General features: G+C 38.4%; 1 protein-coding gene and 1 pseudogene across 1 annotated transcript in view; one reads left to right on the forward strand and one right to left on the reverse strand.

Moving 5' to 3' along the window:
- Positions 1–19,442, reverse strand: part of ACVR1 (activin A receptor, type I) — a 129,430-nt gene that overhangs the window by 70,562 nt on the left and 39,426 nt on the right. The window lies entirely within an intron of this gene.
- Positions 4,011–4,345, forward strand: LOC105807401 (annotated as a pseudogene).

Consider the following 19,442-nt stretch of genomic DNA (forward strand, 5'->3'; position numbering starts at 1 on the left):
TTAATCTTAAAAAAAAAAAAAAACTTTTCTTAGTGGTCTTTCTCCTCTGCCCTCCCCCAAATAGAATGTGATTAATGGAATTCTCTCACAATTTAGCTTGAAATATGCTTTTGCCAGTCGAGCAGCTAAAGCAGAATCAGATAATTGTGGTATGACTCAACAAATGCACAGCTGTTCATTTAAATATATCCATCAAAAGTATAAATATGATCATGAGAAAGAAAACGAGCCATGTACCAGGGTCAGTGTACAAGTTGAACGGGTTAGCATCCAAGTAACCACAACAGAAAACAAGGAGGAGACGGGCAATGAGACAGGGAGAGGTTCTGGGTGGATACGGAGTGGACAGAGACCAGAAAACGGATGTAACCAAAAAACCACCCACCCAACCAAAAACACTCACTGGCCTAAAAAGGAAAACAATGTTAAAAGTAAAAATAAATGCACTATGTGAAGTGGGGGAAAAGAAACAGAATTTTAAAAATAGATGATGCTCCCAAGTATACAGAGGTAGAAAGCCTACAGGCTAGAAAATTGTAAATCCGCTCTGTTTTTAAAAATAAAACACAACAAAGACCCCCAAGGCAGAGGAAAACTGGAGGAAGAGGATTCTCACCTCCATCCTCCCCCACAGCCTTCCAACGCTATGATTATGAAATCATCGTGGAAATGCGGGAATCCCTCCAATACTCCCGAAGTAAATAACTGAAAACCATCACTGCGCACCAGACAAGCCCTTTTGGAGGTGCTACACATACAAGACGGCCATGTAACACGAGGCAAGGAAACGATGAGAACTATGAGAACATGGCGGGGCCAAGCGCTGCCTATTCCAGCACTTCAGACTCCCTTCTTTCCTTCCTCCTCAGGGATGGGCCCACAAGACCCACTACGAACTTAAGAAACTGAAAAGACTTTGATAAACTCTCCTCTTTTAACATGTAATTCAAAATAGTAACAAATGAAAGGAATATCTAATCCATGACAATGATTTCCATCAAAAATCTTTCTTTCCAAAAAAATTGTCTGTCTGGTGGTGGGGATCGTGGCACATGCGTAGCCTGACTACTCAGTCATCTCGCACTGAGAACCATTTGCACTCTCCCCATTTATAGGCATCTCTCCTATATCATCATAAGCAACAATTCCTTCAACAATCACCTCCTCCATCAGCCCCAGGGCCTCCCATGTCTACCCTCTTCATCCTTTCACAAAGAACTTTCGAGAAGAGCAATCCACGCAGGTGCCCTCCACGTCCTCCATGCAGTCCTCAATCCACAGTGTTCTGCACCAGCTGATTCACTGAAACACCCCTTGCTAAGTTTCTACCTTGTCCTAGTCCATACCTGATCCTTCAGATTCACGGACAGCTTTCTCAAAACACGGACTCCCAAGCCTCACCCCTAGTGATTTTGATCTGTGATGAGGTCTAGGAATCCGCCCCCAGCCCCAAGCAATTCAGGAGATGCTCATAATGATGGGAGGGTCTCATATATTCTGCAAGATGGTGGTGTCAATGAACTCCTTCTTCTCCTGGGTTCTTCCCTAGCTGAGGTTCATAGGCTCCATTCTCTGGTGTCTTTACTTTTATACTTTGGTCCTTCTCAGTTTCCTCTTCTGCCATTCATCCCTTATATCTTGATGTCTTCAAGGACCCACACCTCAGCCTTCTCTTCTTTTTACTCTAATTATTATCCATTTTCTTAGATTCAGGGACCATTGTAGATCACCAGGCTGGACCACCAGGTTAAGAATGGGCTCACCCATTCTTTAGCCATTTCCCCTCTTCCTTATTACTTTCTTCCCCATATGTTCTTGTCTTTTCACTGTTTATAAAATTAGTATCTAAGTTTTTTAATACAAATATTTCAATTTACATAGAAGCAGAAAGTATAATATACCTTCTTTTGAAACCTTCGTTTGCAAAAATAAGCAACATCCTACCCCCAGTTTCAAAAATAAGCAATCTCATTTCCTCTATTCACATTTTCTTCCTGGGATATTTTAATGAGAATCACAGATGTCATATCATATCACCCACAAATTCTCTAACAGATAAGGACTTTTTCTAAACATAACTACAAATCCAACATTTTACCTAACAAAGTTAAAATTACTCCTCCTGCAAATGTCATCTAAGAGCTAATCAGTGTTTTAAATCTGCCCAATTTTCAACAACTATAAATACCCCCCCCAAAAAAAAATTCAAGAGGAGAATGGGGAGAGCATGCAAAAAAGAAATTTTGATTGGTTTTCAGTTATCATAACCAGTGGTGCCATGTTAATATTGTGGCAGTATTGAGAATATTGTGTGTATAATATTGAAGAAAGCAAATGAGTAACTATGTGCTTTATTCTATCCTCTCCTGCTGTTTTTGAGAATCAGAATTCTCTGTGTGGAATAAAGGAGATATAGATGGAATACAGAAAAGGTTGGCCAGGCACGGTGGCTCACCCCTGTAATCCTACCACTCTGGGAGGCTGAAGGGGGCAGATCATTTGAGCTCAGGAGTTACAGACCAGCCTGAGCAAGAGTGAGACCCCATCTCTACTAAAAAAAAAAAAAATAGAAAGAAATTAGCTGGACAACTAAAAATACATAGAAAAAATTAGCCAGGCATGGTGGCACATGCCTGTAGTCCCAGCTACTTGGGAGGCTGAGGCAGAAGGGTTGCTTGAGCCCAGGAGCTTGAGGTTGCTGTGAGCTAGGCTGACGCCATGGCACTCTAGCCCGGGCAACACAGTGAGACTCTGTCTCAAAAAAAAAAAAGAAAAGGTTAAGTAAAAACCTTACAAACTGAATTCAAATTTGAAGTACCGGAATGAACTTATGAAGTATTTTTTTATATATTTAATTCCTGGCTCTGTCCACTAAAAAGGCCTAGAAATAATAGCCCACCCTGTAGCAAGGACTATTCCTGGTGCCCAGATTGTGGTGTTAACATAGCATTTGCTACCAAGAGAAAAAAAGTTAAATTGAACCACGAGGATGCCATCACCAAAATCCAGTCAGTAAGGAACTAGAAGTCAAATGACTGGATTATTCAACCTAGAAACCGTAAGGAAAGAAAGGGCTGGAGGTGAAATGTAAGGTTTAAAAGACTTTCAAAACTTAAAAACATGAGCAAAACTAACTTGTAGTAACAGGTATGAACACTTGGGTAACAGACCATAAAGAAAGGCAAGGGAGCAATTACTACAGTGTGTATACTACACGTAACACTACGTAATACACTATTTCTTGACCAGTGCAGCGATCACAAAAAATACTGACCTTTCAATAGTTAACTAAGCTATTTACACTTCATGTGTAAATCTGTTTTACTTTGCATTTAAAAAGGTAAAACGGAAAAGACACAAGATGAATACACAATGTTACACACAACACACACATAACACACACACACACACACACACACACTGAGGAAGTAACAAGTACTGTGTATCATATATATGCAAAAATTAGCCCAGGTTTATATGTTACAAATAAGTTTATGTAATAAACTTCTGAAATATCAACTCTTCATTATCTTCAAACTGAGGAAAATTGTTTTTACAAGTTCCAAGTTTATTTTTAGTAGAATAGAGAAATAACAGTTTCCTGGTCATAATCAGAAATCATGTATGAAAATAAAATTATGACAATATTGTATAAGTTGGTCCTTCCTCTCACTTACTTCAGTTAACTAAGTTTGATGGGTCAAAGGATATAGAAAGACTACAGTCCATATCAATGTTTCCCAAAGGAACTGTGTAACACTATGGTCAAATAAAAAAAATTAACATCATAAAGATATGAATGCTCTCTTACAAAGTTATCTACACATTTAACAAAATCCCAATCATAATATTAACAGGTTTTCTTCTTGGAGGGAAGAAGTGGTGACTAGATTATAATTATTGTAAAATTCATACTTTTAAAAAAACTAAAAACACACACATGAGTAAATATGAAAATACTGTAAAACAAGACTTAAAAGGATTGTGCTGTGTGCGGTTGGCTTTCTCGCCATGTCTTCCCACAAGACTTTCAGAATCAAGCAGTTTCTGGCCAAGAAACAGAAGCAAAACCATCCCATTCCCCAGTGGATTCGTATGAAAACTGGCAATAAAATCAGGTAAAATTCCAAGAGGAGACATTGGAGAAGAACCAAGCTGGGTCTATAAGAAATTGTGCATGATATAATGGCACACATATTTATGCTGTATCAAGGTCACTATCATCTTACCGTATCAAGCTGGAAATGTCACTATTATGCGGACAGACACATTTCATTGGGAAAAGTGATTTTTCTCTTTGGTTATATGCTCTGTACTAAGCTGGGTCAGTAATAAATATGTGAGATCTTTTGTTTTAAAAAAAAAAAAAAAAAAAAGACTTAAAAGGAGACTATCCCTACCAAAAAGAAAAGAAAAAAACATACTAAGCTTCGAAAGTTAAAACAATGTGATTCTGATACACGCATAGGCAGACAGATCAATGACACTAAATGGACATCCCAGAAATAGACCAACAAGTATATGGGAATTTATATTACAAAAGAAATCAAAGGAGAAAAGTTGGAACTATTCAATAAAATTGAAATGATTAGTCAATGTGGCAGAGATTGCTAATTTTCCGTGTTCTAAGTTTTTTTCTAAAATTCCTTCTTCTCTTCTTCTCAAGTGCAAGGTAGCCAGCAGAGATTTCATTTCCCAGTCTAACTTGCAGCTAGATAGATATGACTAATTTCTCACCAATGCAAGCTGCAGTGAGGTCTGCGACTTCTGACCACTTGCCCTAGACTTCCTCCTTTGCCCTCCCCACTAAGGGGACCCTGATATGGCAACAACTCAGCTTTGACCACGCAGACAACCACAGTGACAATTATTGGAGCAATAGGACAGAAGGAACCCGAGCCTCTGAATGATCAGTGGATATGGGCTGTTCCGCTGACCTGTTTTACTCACACTGGAACTGTTAAATGAAGAAAAAATAATCTGTGTTCCTTGAACCATAGAATATTTCCGTCCCTTGGTTACAACAATTCAGCCTTTTCTAATTAATAAAGTATTTAGAGAAAAATCAAGTTGAATTCATACCTAACATTCCAGATGGATCAAAGATTTAAATCTTAAAAAGCCCACATGACATTAAAAGGAACCGAGAGGTAGGTTTTTAAATCTAGAACTGGAAAAGGTCTTTTAACTGTGATACGAAACCCTGAAGCCATAAAAAGATTATTTATTCATTTCTATAAATCCATTTGGTCCTCTTTTATTGAATATCTATTCCAGTATAAGTAAGAATATCAGTTCCATAGAGTAAGAATTGGGGTCTATTTTCTTCACTACTGTATAGCTTGGTGCCTAGAACAAGTTCCTAATACATAAGAGGCATTCAATAAATATTTGTTGAGTGAATAGATTGGTAAGCTTAACTATACAAAATTGTTAATAATCTGCACCACAAAATAATTATTATTTTTATACAGACAACTGAGGAAAAATATAAACAGAACATATCACAAGGAGAAAAAAGAGGGGGCTATGAACTGATAATAAAAATCAATATTTTGATAAGTCAATATTTTGATAATAAAAGTCAATAGCCCAATAGGAGAATAGACAAAGGACACAAGCACAGTACTGGAAATAAAAATGGCTTTTAAACTTACAGAAAGATGCTCAATGTCAATCAAAAGTTTTAAAATGCAAATTAAAGTTACATTAAACTGCCACTTATCACCCATTGATTTGGCAAAGAAAAAAACCAATCAGTTTGGTGATCATCCTGTGATTGGCAAGGGTATGAGGAAGCAGTGGTCTCACCCATTGCTGCTGTCATCTAAAACTTCTCAAGGTCTATGAACAGAGCAACTTGGCAATAAATTTCTACAGAAATTAAAATGCGTGTAGCCTTTGACCCAGCAATTCTACTAAAAATGGATCGTACAGATGCGTTCACATGAGTTTGAAATGATGTATGTACACGATTATTCCCTATAGCCTTGTTCATGATAATAAAACTGGAAATGATCTATACACCCATCAATACAGTACTGGTTAAATAAATTACAGCGCATCTCTACAGTGGGATACCAGGCATCCACTAAAAACAAGTGCAGCGCTAAGGTGGAAGAACTTCCAAGAAATATTATTTTGATGAAAAAACATACAACATTTTGTGTACTGTTACCATGTGTGTAAAATATGTAATAATCTATAAGGTTATATGCTTGTATATTATATATGATCTGAAATCTCTGAAAGAATACACAAGAAATTGGTAGCAGGGGTGGTAACCAGTAGTTGGGGGACAGGGGGTGGAGGGAGACTTATTCTTCACCCTACACTCTTTTGTGTCTTTTTAATCTTGCATACATGGATTATGTTACCTTTCGACAAATAAATACTTTATATAATAACAAAAATATAAATATTCATTCCCAACACCAGATTATCTGAAATCTCCTCTGATGATTCTCACTGTTAACCACGTTAGGAAACTACCAAGTTGAACAATTTTAACCCTGTTTCATAATTAAGAATCACAGGGTTGGCAATTTAACTACAGCCATCATCTCCTTCTCCTCCCTCAAATATAAACACAAAATAAAGTCTGACTATTAATGCTATCCCTGTTATCCATTACTTCCTCTCAAAATTAATTCAACCTCGCACCACCTTAAAGGGCATGAAAGTACCTCAAACTGCTCAAAGGACAGTAGCCAGAACAAACAACTATGCTAATACATTAGCACACCCTCCGGAAAATAAAAATCTGACAAAACTGACGCCTTGGCAACAGCCCGAAACAGTGGATCATCTGCCCTGGAAATTAAAAACTCACATCCTTAATGACTACAAGTCCAATGTCAACAATCATGGACTTAGTTTTGTCCCTAACATGAAAGGTCTCCCCCTGCCCCATCCTCCTTTAAATTATAGGCTAACCTCTCACTTGAGGACCGGTTATTGTTATGTTACAGCCATATAAGGAACACTAAGAAGGCATTACTTAGACTGAGATTAAATTCTGCTTAAAAGGAAAAAAGTCCACAATATAGCGAGTGCAGGAAAAAAGCAAATTGTAAAATAAGATATGTGGTCATGCTCCACCAATTTTTAAACATAATTAATATGCATATTTTGTTTGTATACAAAAACGTCTGTATGTGAAAAGGTGTGTATGTGGGAAAGTGTGTGTTCCGAGCTATCAGCCAAAGGTAAAAAAGAAAAAGAAGGGAAGAACTTTTATCTTCGTGTATATCTGTATTTTATACTGTTTTGTACTACTTCAAATTAAATTATCAAAAATAAATTTTTACATAAAGAATAGTTTTTTAAAAAATAATAAATTAAGCTTTTCTTAAAACAATGAAAGCACCTTAGAGCTATCAGAGACCTTCCTCAAAGTGTTAAATCTGTGACTCAGTAGGTTGCGGCGGGAGGATCACTGGAGGCCAGGAGCTCGAGACCAGCCTGGGCAACATGGCCAGACCCTGTCCCTAAAAAAAATTAAAAAACAGAATCTTTTTTTTTTAAATGTTAAATCCAAGGAGGCTATATAGACCAACCCTGGCAGGTTTTAATCCTGAGTTCCTTGCTTCTGTCTCCAAATACAAGATTCAAATCACATCTGAGCAATGCAAACATTAAATTCAGATAGACACATACATCAACATTTTATACTTCTGGTGTCCCCTTATAGAAACATCTTACTGACTCTATTCCAAGTAGGTATTCATATTATCCCCCATAACTTATCTCAACCTTAACAGCATTTCATCCTGAATAGCAAGACTTCTTTATACAGATTTCAAAGTACTCCACAGGAAACTTATTATTAAAATGTAGTTCTGAAAGAGGTAAAAGTATGGACACAGTAAAAAGGCCAGTGGTTGCCAGCAGCTAGTGGGGAAAGGAGGACGAACAGGCAGAGAACAGAGAATTTTTAAGGCACTGAAACTACCCTGTATGATATTATAATGGTGGATGCATGTCATTACACATTTATCTAAACCCATAGAACGTACAACACTAAGCGTGAACCCCAACGTAAGCTATGTACGGGCTTCGGGTGATAACGATGTGCCAATGTAGGTCAATTGACTATAATAAATGTACTACTCTGATGTGGAATATTGATAGTAGAAGAGGTGGGGGGGGCACATATGGGAATTCTCTGTACTTTCTTCTGCTCAATTTGCACAACCTACAACTGCTCTAAAAATTAAGGTCTATTTACAAGAAAAAAATGAGTGTGGTAGCCATGTAAGGTGAAAAATACGGCAGAAGCATTTTATATGTAGGGAAATGTTGGTAGTATCTGAACAACTTGTCTAAAGTTAAAGGATAGCTATGCAGATGCACCCAACAAAGTAAACCACAAAGGCAACGCCAGAACTAAGAGCTATTAGCCTGGATCTAGCTTTCTTATAATAGATTGATATAAAGTAACAACATAATCATTTGTGGCAAAGAATTTACCGGGTAGATTTGATCTCTGACGAAGAGCATTAACAGAGGTGATTTGTTGAAATGGCTGCACTGCCAGCTCTGGCAACACCACTACAAGCTCCTGGCTAAAGCTGATTCAGCTGCCTTAAAGCTGGTTCCCAGTCACATCTGCCCACAGTCCTTCCAGCAGTGTGCCTTCCTTCAGAGCTTCTCTCTCTGTTCACTGGGGGACTCCGGAGTGGGAGAGGTGCTTCTGGAATTACGAGTTCTCCAGCAGCCCTCGCTATAGCAATGCGACATTCAGTGGTCAGGGCTACAGAGGGAAAGAAGAAAAGAAACTGGCTAAGCAGAAGAAAATTCTGCAGTTGTGAATATGCTGGCTAAAGGAAGTGCACACTGGACACGCCTTTCAACTGGGACCATAAAACAAAGCCGATTTATTTACAAATGCAGCAAGTATGGAAAAGTCTGAAAACAATGATAGTAAGTGTGTGGAAGTCATAGATCTCTCCTGGTCTTTAAATTATTTTTCTCAACAACACAAAACCCAGTTGAGACCTGTAGTTGGTACATTTCAAGATCAAGTTTTTTTCAAGCCCATGTACCATGCACTCTAGCTAGACCATCCCCACTCCCTGCAAAAACAAACAAAAAACAATGACTCTGTATATAGTAATTGTTATATGTATTAATACTTGGTTAAAAACAAACTCTGAACAGTACAAAGTATAGAAAGGAAAGTCTTCCTCCCTTCCCAGACCCTTGGCCCCTCTGAAAGACATCCAGTATGCCAGAGTAACCAACTCCTTATGTATTCACTAGAAATATCTGGTTTGGGTCCATTTTCAAGCAATATTCTCAGGGGTAGATAGATCAAGTTCAAAGACTCATAAAACAATAGTGGAGAAGGAACACCAAGCCTAAAGGAAGGGAAGGGGAGTTTGAGATAACTAACAAAAAACAAAAAGCCACCCGAGCTCCCTTTTCCTTTAGGAAGACTTGAAAAACATCAACATTTGCCAGAGGAAAAGGAAATTTTTATTAGAACCAAACTTTCCCAATAACACAAAACACTGAAGAACTTACTTCTTTTGGAAAACAGTACCTTTTTTTTAACCTCAAAGAACATTGTGCCAAGAAAACTTTCATATAAATACATCTAAGCAGAACACAAGCCCCAAATACCACATTCCAAATAATAATGTGGAAAAGAAAATCTTCCTATCCAACTTGCAAATCAAAGGAGATATCTTATAGATACAATCAAACTGTTCCTCACTTTAGCTTAAATTGAGGCTTACAATCTATTTGAAAAGAAAATCTAGACATGTAAAAGGCATACTAAAAATAAGACACATAAAAATATCCCCCCATAGAGAGGTCAACCAGAAATGTGCCGTTTTCAGCAATGGTTTAGCGAAGTTTAAGAGTAAAAATCCATTCCTAAAGTGGGTACCCTTGGAAACAAATTCATCAGCTGAGCGGCATCCACAAACACTTCAGTTTCAGAACAAACTGCTGAAATACTGGTATTTTCCTAGACGCTGGGGCCAGGGAAACTTGGCAGGTTCACAGGTTGCTTTTAGCTGCATTTGAGGAGGAGGCCAGTGCTAACCTGTCTGGCCTTGGGTCAACTATGTCCTTAAGTTATAGATACTGTATAGGCGAGAGCTTTAGATAAGCAAGAAAATAAGGAAATACTGGTGCATATTTTTCTAATTCTGTTTTTAAAAATCAGAGATCAGCCTTTTTCTTTTTTTTTTTTAATTACAAAGGTACTGGTCACTTCTCTTCACCTTCACTGCGTGGAATTCCTTCCCATCCTTCAAGATAGTTTTTGGGTTCTCCTGTCCCTGTTCAGCCTTTTCTAAAGATTCTTGTATTTTCCAGATCTTTCCCCTTCTAATTCCTCTGGTATTTATATTCTATATGAGTCAACTTGCCACTTAATTCTCTGCCATGAACTGGGTTTGCCTCCAAACCAATTTACAGCTAAGATCACATGTTATTCTTCTATCCCAACCTTCCTTCACAGCACTTAGCATATAGTTAGTGCTCAAAAGTTACTGCATAAACATCAAATCTCCAAATTAAATATATTTTAGCATTTGTTTTAAAATGCATTGGGCTCTCAAATAACCCACAGATTGAAGTGTAAAAACTATGGTGTACTACACGGAAGAACAGGTTGGTAAAACAGCAGCTCAAGTGTTGAACAAATTCTGGATATGTAACTCTACAAATGTTCTACTTAGGATCCAGCTCCCCACAAATATCCTTCATGTCAATATGCACACTTGGCAGACCTGAAAGGTAGTGGAAAGCAGTTGTGTTCAAAACTCCCAAGAGTGATTTAAAAAAATAAAAACAAACTTCAAAAAAATGACATACACACTAATTAAAATGAGTGCTATAAAATAAATATCTATATAACAAACTCTAGCCACCACTTGTCACAAAACTTTCGTTGAGCTGAGTTTTTTTCTAAAACTTTAGTCAACTTATTTGTTTGGCTATGGAGTTTTAATTATTGGCAGCCAATCAATCTGTGCAAAAACCTGGCTCATAAAGGTCAAGGGTACATTCCTGTAAAGGAGGTTGGAGGGCGACTATGAGAAAAGAGAAAAGGGTCACTCAGTCAAATTTTCTAACTCCAATTTTGAGCGTTTAACGTGGTAGTACATTTTTCTTTAATCTTGGTTAAAGGAACATGCATAGTTTCTGAAAAGTCACTGTAATATGATGAGACCTGAATAACAGTCAAGCGTAAAAAGTACTTAGAATCAAACAAGTTCTTGGCAGTCAACACAGCAGCTAAGCAACAGGGAAAAAATCAGGACAAGTTTTCTCAACTTTTTAGTTATAACTATATCCTTGGCTTCTAGAAATTGTGGCTTCCAAATATTGCAAATGCCTGCCCTTTCAAGAATCACTCGTATCTTCCCTATTGTTCACCCAGCCCCATAACCCAAATAAACCACGGTGGATCTTACTGTGGAATTACTTGAATTGTCTGACTTAATGTGAATAATAACAAAATTGAGAGAAAGTACTATTCCTATTTTATACATACGAGAATAAGCATGAGAAATGGGAATTTCCAGGAATTTCTCCAGATTTCCCAAAAATATGTTATTCTTAAAATACTTCCAAACATTCTTTACTCATTATTATGGATATCTAAAAACATTATTAAATAGGAAGTATCACACTTAGTATTTACAAAGAATTGTAGCCTATAGCAAATATTAAAATCCTGGAAAATGCCAGCAAACATTATTGGATGGTATTCTAATAGTGGGCAAAACATAGCCCACAGTCTGTTTTTGCAAATAAAAGTTTCATTGGAACAGGCATACTTTGTTCATTTTACACATAGTCTATGGCTGCTTTCACACTGAAATGGCAGAGTTGATAGCTGTGACAAAGTCCGTATGGCTTGCAAAGTCTACAATATTTCCTATCCGGCCCTTCAAAGAGAAAGTTTGTTGACCCCTGCAATGACCCACATTCAGATCTACTCACAACTTAACAGTACTACACAAAATCACATGTTGGAATTGACAATTTAAAGACTTATTTTGCTTCTGAAACTTATTTCTTGGAATACCACGCGTAGGATTTGTATACAGTATGCTATGCATATAAACTTGTTTTATTTGCAAGGATGACGCACTGGTAGTAGACTGGGCCCCAAACACACATTTATAACATAGCAACAGCTACAAGCAGTCATGACCAATTCTCTCCCACATGCTCCTATCCCAATGTGGCTCTAAGAAAAGTCGATCTTACCCTTCAACACCACAGGTCAGCTTTTCCTGCTCCTGCTTCCAACCTGACATCAGTGGATTCCTTCTATCTACTCATGTCCCTACATTGACTATTTTAATTCTCACAAGAGAATTGTAAGACTTTTTCCCATTTACCTCATAACTGGTTTTTCTCCAGATTTGGAAAAACACAAAATTTCCCAAGAAATCTGGGGAAGGAATTCTGCCATGGAAAGACTATTCTCTCTAGATGTATATCTGGATACTGAGTAGGGATCAAACTCACCAGACTTTTAAAGAATGAAGGAAAAAAAAAGTTGTGGAGGGAAGGCAAGGCATGAGGAAGAACAAAATCTCTAGAATGTTTTAAGGAAAAGATTAAGGTCTATCTCACAGCCCGGAGAGAAGACTGGCCAGCGTGGAGATATCATTAAGATGGGATTTCCTAACATTTTGGCCCCAGTGATGGATGTAAGGCCCAAATATCAGAGCACCTTTCTTCTCTAGAATTTAAAGTATAATTTAGCTGAGTCAAGAGGGGCCCATCGTAGATTACTTAATTACTGACTTAATTAAGTACCAGACTACACCTCTGAAGACAACCTACTTATACTTGGTAACCTCAAAAGCCTCAACTGAAGTGGCTTGGTGGTCCATCAAAATCTCTTTCATCTGTCCAGCCAAAGGCTCATGTATCTGTGCCAGAAATATAAAGATCAAGGATAAATCCTGAGGGAACAAAGGTAGTGGGCTACAGTAGCACAAAGAGGGTTCCAGGCTTGAACCAAGAAGTCCTGAACTAAAGCCCAACCCTGCCAATCACTCACCATGTAATCTTGAGCCAACTTCCCTAGACGCTGTCTCCCACCAGCAAAACGAGCATCATGACTTCCTTGCACAATTGCCACATGTGAAGCACATGGCATAGAGTGGGTGCTAATAAATGGTAACTATTATTATAAACTTAATATTTAAGGAGTGGCTGTAAGAAGAGAGTGACAGTGACTGGGGTTAAATTATTAGATTGAATCCTATGAAACTGCTGAAATTTGACCATTTTGACTCATCAATATAGCAATTTTTTTTTCATAGTCACACTTTGTTGCCCTGGGTAGAGTGCAATGGCATGATCATGGCTCATTGCAACCTCAAACTCCTGGGCTCAAGCGATCCTCCTGCCTTAGCCTCCCGAGTAGCTGGGACAACAGGCACACACCACAATGACCAGCTAATTTTTCTATTTTGAGTATAGATGTGGTCTCACTCTTGTTCAGGCTGGTCTCTACCTCAAGTGATCCTCCTACTTTGGCCTTCCAGAGTGCTAGAATTACAGGCATGAGCCACTGCACCTGGCCAAAATAGCAGTTTTTAAATAAATATTATAAAAGGCTCTGCAAGAATGCCTGAAAAGAGGGAACATGCAAGACTAATAGCGCCATACTCACTCCTCTGTTGGTGGTGACTTAGAAGAAATCCAGACACCAAATAGGAAGGCTACTGACTAAAATAGAATACCCCCTGAGTCAACTCCTCACTAGATATTGAGGTGTGACTTCAGAGAAAAACAGATTACACAAAAGACAAAAAGACACACACACACACACACACACACACACACACACACACGCATGCTCTCTCTCTCTCTCCTCACTCATAGGCAGCGCATATCACTACTTTCCCTCTCTTTCTTCCCCATTCCTGCTCTCTCACTTTGCTCTCCTTATTTCTTTCCCTATACAAGGCCCACTAGAGTCTTTTGTTAACTAGTTCGGGAAAGGAAAGAGACACAACATATCTGGTCTCCATAATGTTACCAATTACATAGCAGGTCTTTCTATAGGCCTTTTAGAGCAGTTGGTAGCTCAATAAAGAAATCCAACAGATCCATCACACTTTCCCTCTTATTTTTCTATCTGTCCTTGATTTTTTTCAAATCCTGTGATCTCTTACCCAATTAACAGATCTGTTGTTGATCCCTGGAGTCAGGTCAATTCCTGCCTGAGAAGTTGAGTTTCATGACCTCTCCCCCAGACTAAACCCAAGTAGCTCTATTCCAGCTGTATCAAAGGTTCTGAGAGAGGAATTAGAGCACCTGTGGCAGACAGGATTAAGAGCAGACAGAGGGAAGAAGGAGGAACCGGTCATTTCTTCCATTCTCCCAACCCACTACTCCCTAAACAGAAGCAGACTTCGCTGGTAACAAGATCGCCTCTCCTGTGTGCACACCCCATTCCCGCAGCACTTCGGCACTCCCCAGGACCATGAGACAGCCATGCTTTAGCTGTCGTCTCACAGCAGTGTGGTAATCCTTGATGATTATCCTCACGCATAAGACTATACAGGCTTTCATCAACTCAGGATCTCAAAGCACTTTTACAAGAGTTCGCAGGGCTGCCACCCACAGGGCCAGGACCAGATTTTCTGGTTTTCTAATGGGCTGTCTGGCATTTTGTTTCTCCTAAGCTTTCCTCTGGGGTTCCTGTGTCTATTTACCTTCACTCAACAGATATTTAGCAAAGCCTCATTGAGGAACCTCTTGAAGGTAGAGACTCTGTGTCTCCTATGTGCTGCGGTATCTCCAATGCCTGGTACACCATCGTGCCAAACTGATGTAAATATTTGTGGAGTGAATGAAGTCTAAAATTATAGAAAAACCAAAAGCATTACCAAGTTCAAGTTCATAAACTTAGTAAGAAAACTTCTCTATCACTAAATGGCTAAGTGTCTACCCTAGGCTTAAATGCAAAGCAGTAGCAAAAAATAACAAATACCCTTATGCCCTCTTGCAAATAAATATTTATGCCAGTTACCAACCTAAATAAAATTTTCACCAGATCACACAACCTAATTAAGGTTCAACAAAAATAAACTGAATAAAAGACAACCAACATTCTTTCTCTAATTGTTTAGTTTAATTTATTATTTGCCCGCGGGCATACAGGCATTTCCAAGGCTAGTCAAGAAACTGCTTGCCCCTGTGCAGAAAGAACAAGGTAACAAGCAAAAAAAGAGCCAGTAAAGTTAAAAAAGTGGGAGAGGGGAACAATGTTTGGTGTGACCTTATTTTCTTATTGTGTGTGTATATATACTACATACCCATAACTACTGTCAGACAAGCTGTGTGTTTTACAAGAAGTAGTTGCCAGTCCTGTAAATGAGTTATCTGAAAAACTACCCTGCAAAATTCTTGAAGAGAGAAATAGCTTTTTATTTATCTTTTAGTTGTATAATAATTTGGGTAGTATTCCTTCCATACTAGACAGTCGTCAAATACTTGTTGACCTATGAACAGCGAGTTAATTTAAAATAAGATTAAAGTCAAGAATTTAGATAACTCTGGGTCTACCACTCACTGAGTGATCTTGCGCATTAGAGTTCTTCAAACTCTGCTCCATCATGTCTGTGGAATTATGCAGGGAGTCATGAAAGTCCAACAGAGAAAACACGGACCCAATGAGCTAGCCGTGCCCTGCACCACTGTTGTGTGACACTGGGAAGTCACTCATCCTTCTCTGGTTTCCCTTTATTACTAATAATAAGCCCAAGGTGGTGGTCCAAGTTGCTAAATTTCTTTCTAGCTCAAAGATACTCTGTTTAGACATTTCTTTTACAAGTACTTATAGGATTCCTCAGGAATTATGCTAACAGGAAGGGATACTCTTTAATTAGAGATGGTTTTCCAATCCACTCCAGTACTAAGATGGCACCCAAAACACTCATTAAAGTAAAAAGGTAAAAATAACATTTTTCATTTAATTTAGCAGTTTAGTTCTTAACTCACAAAGGTTTGCTTTTAATTTAATTTGCTTACCAATAATTTGCTTGCCAACTGGAGGATAACTGAGTAAAAAAATGCACAAAGAGAAGAAGAACAACATGGGGGTCTATGAAGAACAGTCTCTCAAGGGGCATAAGAATACGTCCAGGTTCCCAGGACTAAAGTCATGTCCACCTCATCCACTGCCCCAGCCCTGCTCATCTTCCTTTATGTCCTATCCTCTGCAATGGATCCACTGATGAACCCTGCTGACCAAGCCAGAAACTGAGTCCACCTTACAAACTCCACCACTGCCTCATTCCAGTCCTTCACCTGCCCCACCAGCAGTACTCCAGCCAACTCCTCTGTAGTTTCCTCTGTGTCCCCATGGCGCAGTCAGTCGTCCATTGTCCAAGGCTCACTGGTGTCTCTCCTCTGCTTAAAGCCGTCAATGGCTCTCCCTAGCACCTGCAGATTCCTGATTTTCATGATCTGGCCTGAGACACCTCTAACCTCATCGAGTCATCACCCCATAGGTACCCTCACCCTAATTGCACCTTACAGCTCCTTGAGGATACTATGCTCTCGTTCACCTTCTGCCTTTGCACTTGTCTGCCAGAAACGTCTTTTTCTATCTGGCAAACCCTATGCTTCGGGATCAGCTCCAGCATGACTTCCAGAAGCCCCCAAGTCCACATCCTGTCTGAGCTATATGCCCCCTCTTGTGGTGTTCCCAAGTGTAACTATCATGGCCCCTACAAGTTCATTCCAATGTTTTAATTTTACTATGTCCATGGACTCCTCAAAGATAAGTTGTATTTTTCACCTCTGAAACATCAAGGACAGTCATATAAATAATAGGCCCTTAATAAATGTTGATGAATGAATGGTGTACCACGATAATAGCGTGAAAGCATAAAAGGGACCCTCTGAAATATTAACAATTAAAAAAATGAAAGAGAAATAATTGTGCTAATGGAAAAAAAGAGGAGGTAGTTCTACCAGAACCTCCTTTTAGTGTTGTCATGGCTTTTAACTCAAAGCAAAACAAACAAACAAAAAAAACCCCAACTCCTCTAAACCCAAAGTTATAGACACTAAGAGAAAACAAGTATATCTTATTTCACGCAAAAAGACAACATGTAAACTAAATGTATACATTCAACCATAGCTTCCTACTGACTTACATTTGAAAACAAAGAGGTATTCCCCACTCTAACACTTTAGAACACAATTTTTTTTCTAAATTTTGTATACTCACACACACACACACACACACACACACACACAATAACTTGAGAGCAACACTTAAATATCATGGTCACAATGTAATATTACTGGAAACTAAGATGTTGTCAGTAAAATATAAGGGAGATGCTTCATCTTACAAGAAAAATGTTACTTTTTTTCCTGAAAATTATTCCCGAGATGGTCACTTGGAGCCATGCCCCCATACAATTCCCGCAGCCAAGCTCTCACTGGCTGGCCTCCTTCCAAATATTGTCAATCAAGGTGACTGAAGAGGCTGAGATAGGAAAAAGATGTGTTCTTCCTCTCACCATGATGATGCTATCTTCCTAATGGTTTTTGCCCACCCACCACCCATTTTCCCAGCCCCAGCCTGTTTATAACGCACAATGAGGAGAAAAGAACAAATAACATAAATTGCTACATAATATTATTTAACCTACTTTAGTAAGTGTGAAAAGGTAACAGAAAGGACGCGAGGGCCAAAGTTGAATGTTAAATAAAAGAGTAGGAAGATCCAAGGAATAAACTTGCCTGTTATTAGCATTCACTGGCCGGGATCACTTTAAGTTTACACATGAAATCGCTTAATGAGCGAGTCATTTTAAATCATGACTGAATCATTACACGTGTTTGAGCAAACCTGCAATGAAAATGACCTAGAAGTCTTGAGATGCAGATGATTCTCCAATCAAAATAATGGGGGTGGCAGATACATTTTGGAAAAAGCAAAAAACATAAATGTGCATCCAGAAAAAAATTTAAAGTCCTGTTGTTTTTCTAATACAAATGGGCAGAGTAACGTGAGATTTTTGAGTTCATCAAAATTGGGAATGGGTCTTTAAAATAAATTTGAGAATTCACTGTTCTGGAGGATTCTGTGAGAGTCAACATTGGTGTCTACTCTGTGCCTATGACAGGTTTGGGCCAGGAACTTTGCTCTCGGTTCACAGAACGATTTAGAGGCCGATCCTTGGCTTCTATTCCAACAATTTTAGCTTTAAAATCAGTCTTATATGCTAACGGTTTCTTTTTCAGAGCGATGAATATCTTCTAACATTAGATGGTAGTGTCAGTTGCGCGACTCTGTGGATATACCAAAACCACTGAATTGTACAATATACAACGGGGAATGTTTTGGAATATGAACTAACTCAATAAAATTGTTATTTTAAAAAATCAGTCTGAAAGCTCTTAAAGCCTTTTCTGTACAACTTAGACCTTGAGTGTATGCTGTGCTGTACCTACTGATACCTGAACATACTTTGTCTCCCAATTAATTTTTGTGGAATGAGCCAAAGCTTTGGAATCACACAGCTTAGAAACTAAACCTAGACCTGTTACTTCCCAGGCACTGCAATCTCGACCACATTACTCTGAATCTGTGTCCCCATCTATTAATAAAGAGGCAGACACCACCTATCAGATGAGGACCATTGAGAACCTGTAAATCACCACCAACTTCAGACTAATACTCAGATAATTAAAATGAAACAGGCTTTAAGAAAGGACATGTGAGATATTGGGAGAAAATAAAAGGGAAGACAAAAAAGTAGGAAGGATTATGGCAAGTAAAAAGTCAGGCCAACCTACCTGGAATCTTCTTTGGGGTTCCAATGATACTTTGGGGTGGGCGTAATGTGGGGTAGGAAGGTGCTCTGGGCCTACTCCCGGAATTATGTGCTATTATCAAGACTACATTATCTATGATACTTAAATCTCTGTATTCCTTAACTCAAGTAATTTTATATGAGTAACCACAAAACACAGACATTTTCTGTACTTTAATCTGCTCAAGTGTCATTAAGCATTCAATCCACTAATGGAATTACAGCCTCTTGGTTTTGGTTACTATTAATTAGAACACATAGTTTTGCACCAGGATTCATCTTTTATAGATTAATTCTATAAAACTAAACATGCCTGAAGTTGATTGTGTTAGCAGTCTTTTCATCGCAAGCCTCAAGATTCCACACCTGTGATTAATTTACATAGGCACAAGTTGAAACATCAGCTTTTTGATCATTTGTGATATTGCAACTCTTAAGAAGCAACTTACCTCACAATTAATACGAACCATCTATAATTATCATCAATAACCCAAATTCACAACTGGGCCAGAATTTCTAATGTGAAATTAATTCTTCAGAGTGGTCTTAATACCATTCTCATTTAAAATGTGCTCTATTTGTCCAAACAACAGTTAAAGGGGAAAAAAAAAT

Source organism: Propithecus coquereli, unplaced genomic scaffold, assembly GCF_000956105.1.
Source record: "Propithecus coquereli isolate 6110/MARCELLA unplaced genomic scaffold, Pcoq_1.0 Scaffold157, whole genome shotgun sequence".
Lineage (NCBI taxonomy): Eukaryota > Metazoa > Chordata > Mammalia > Primates > Indriidae > Propithecus > Propithecus coquereli.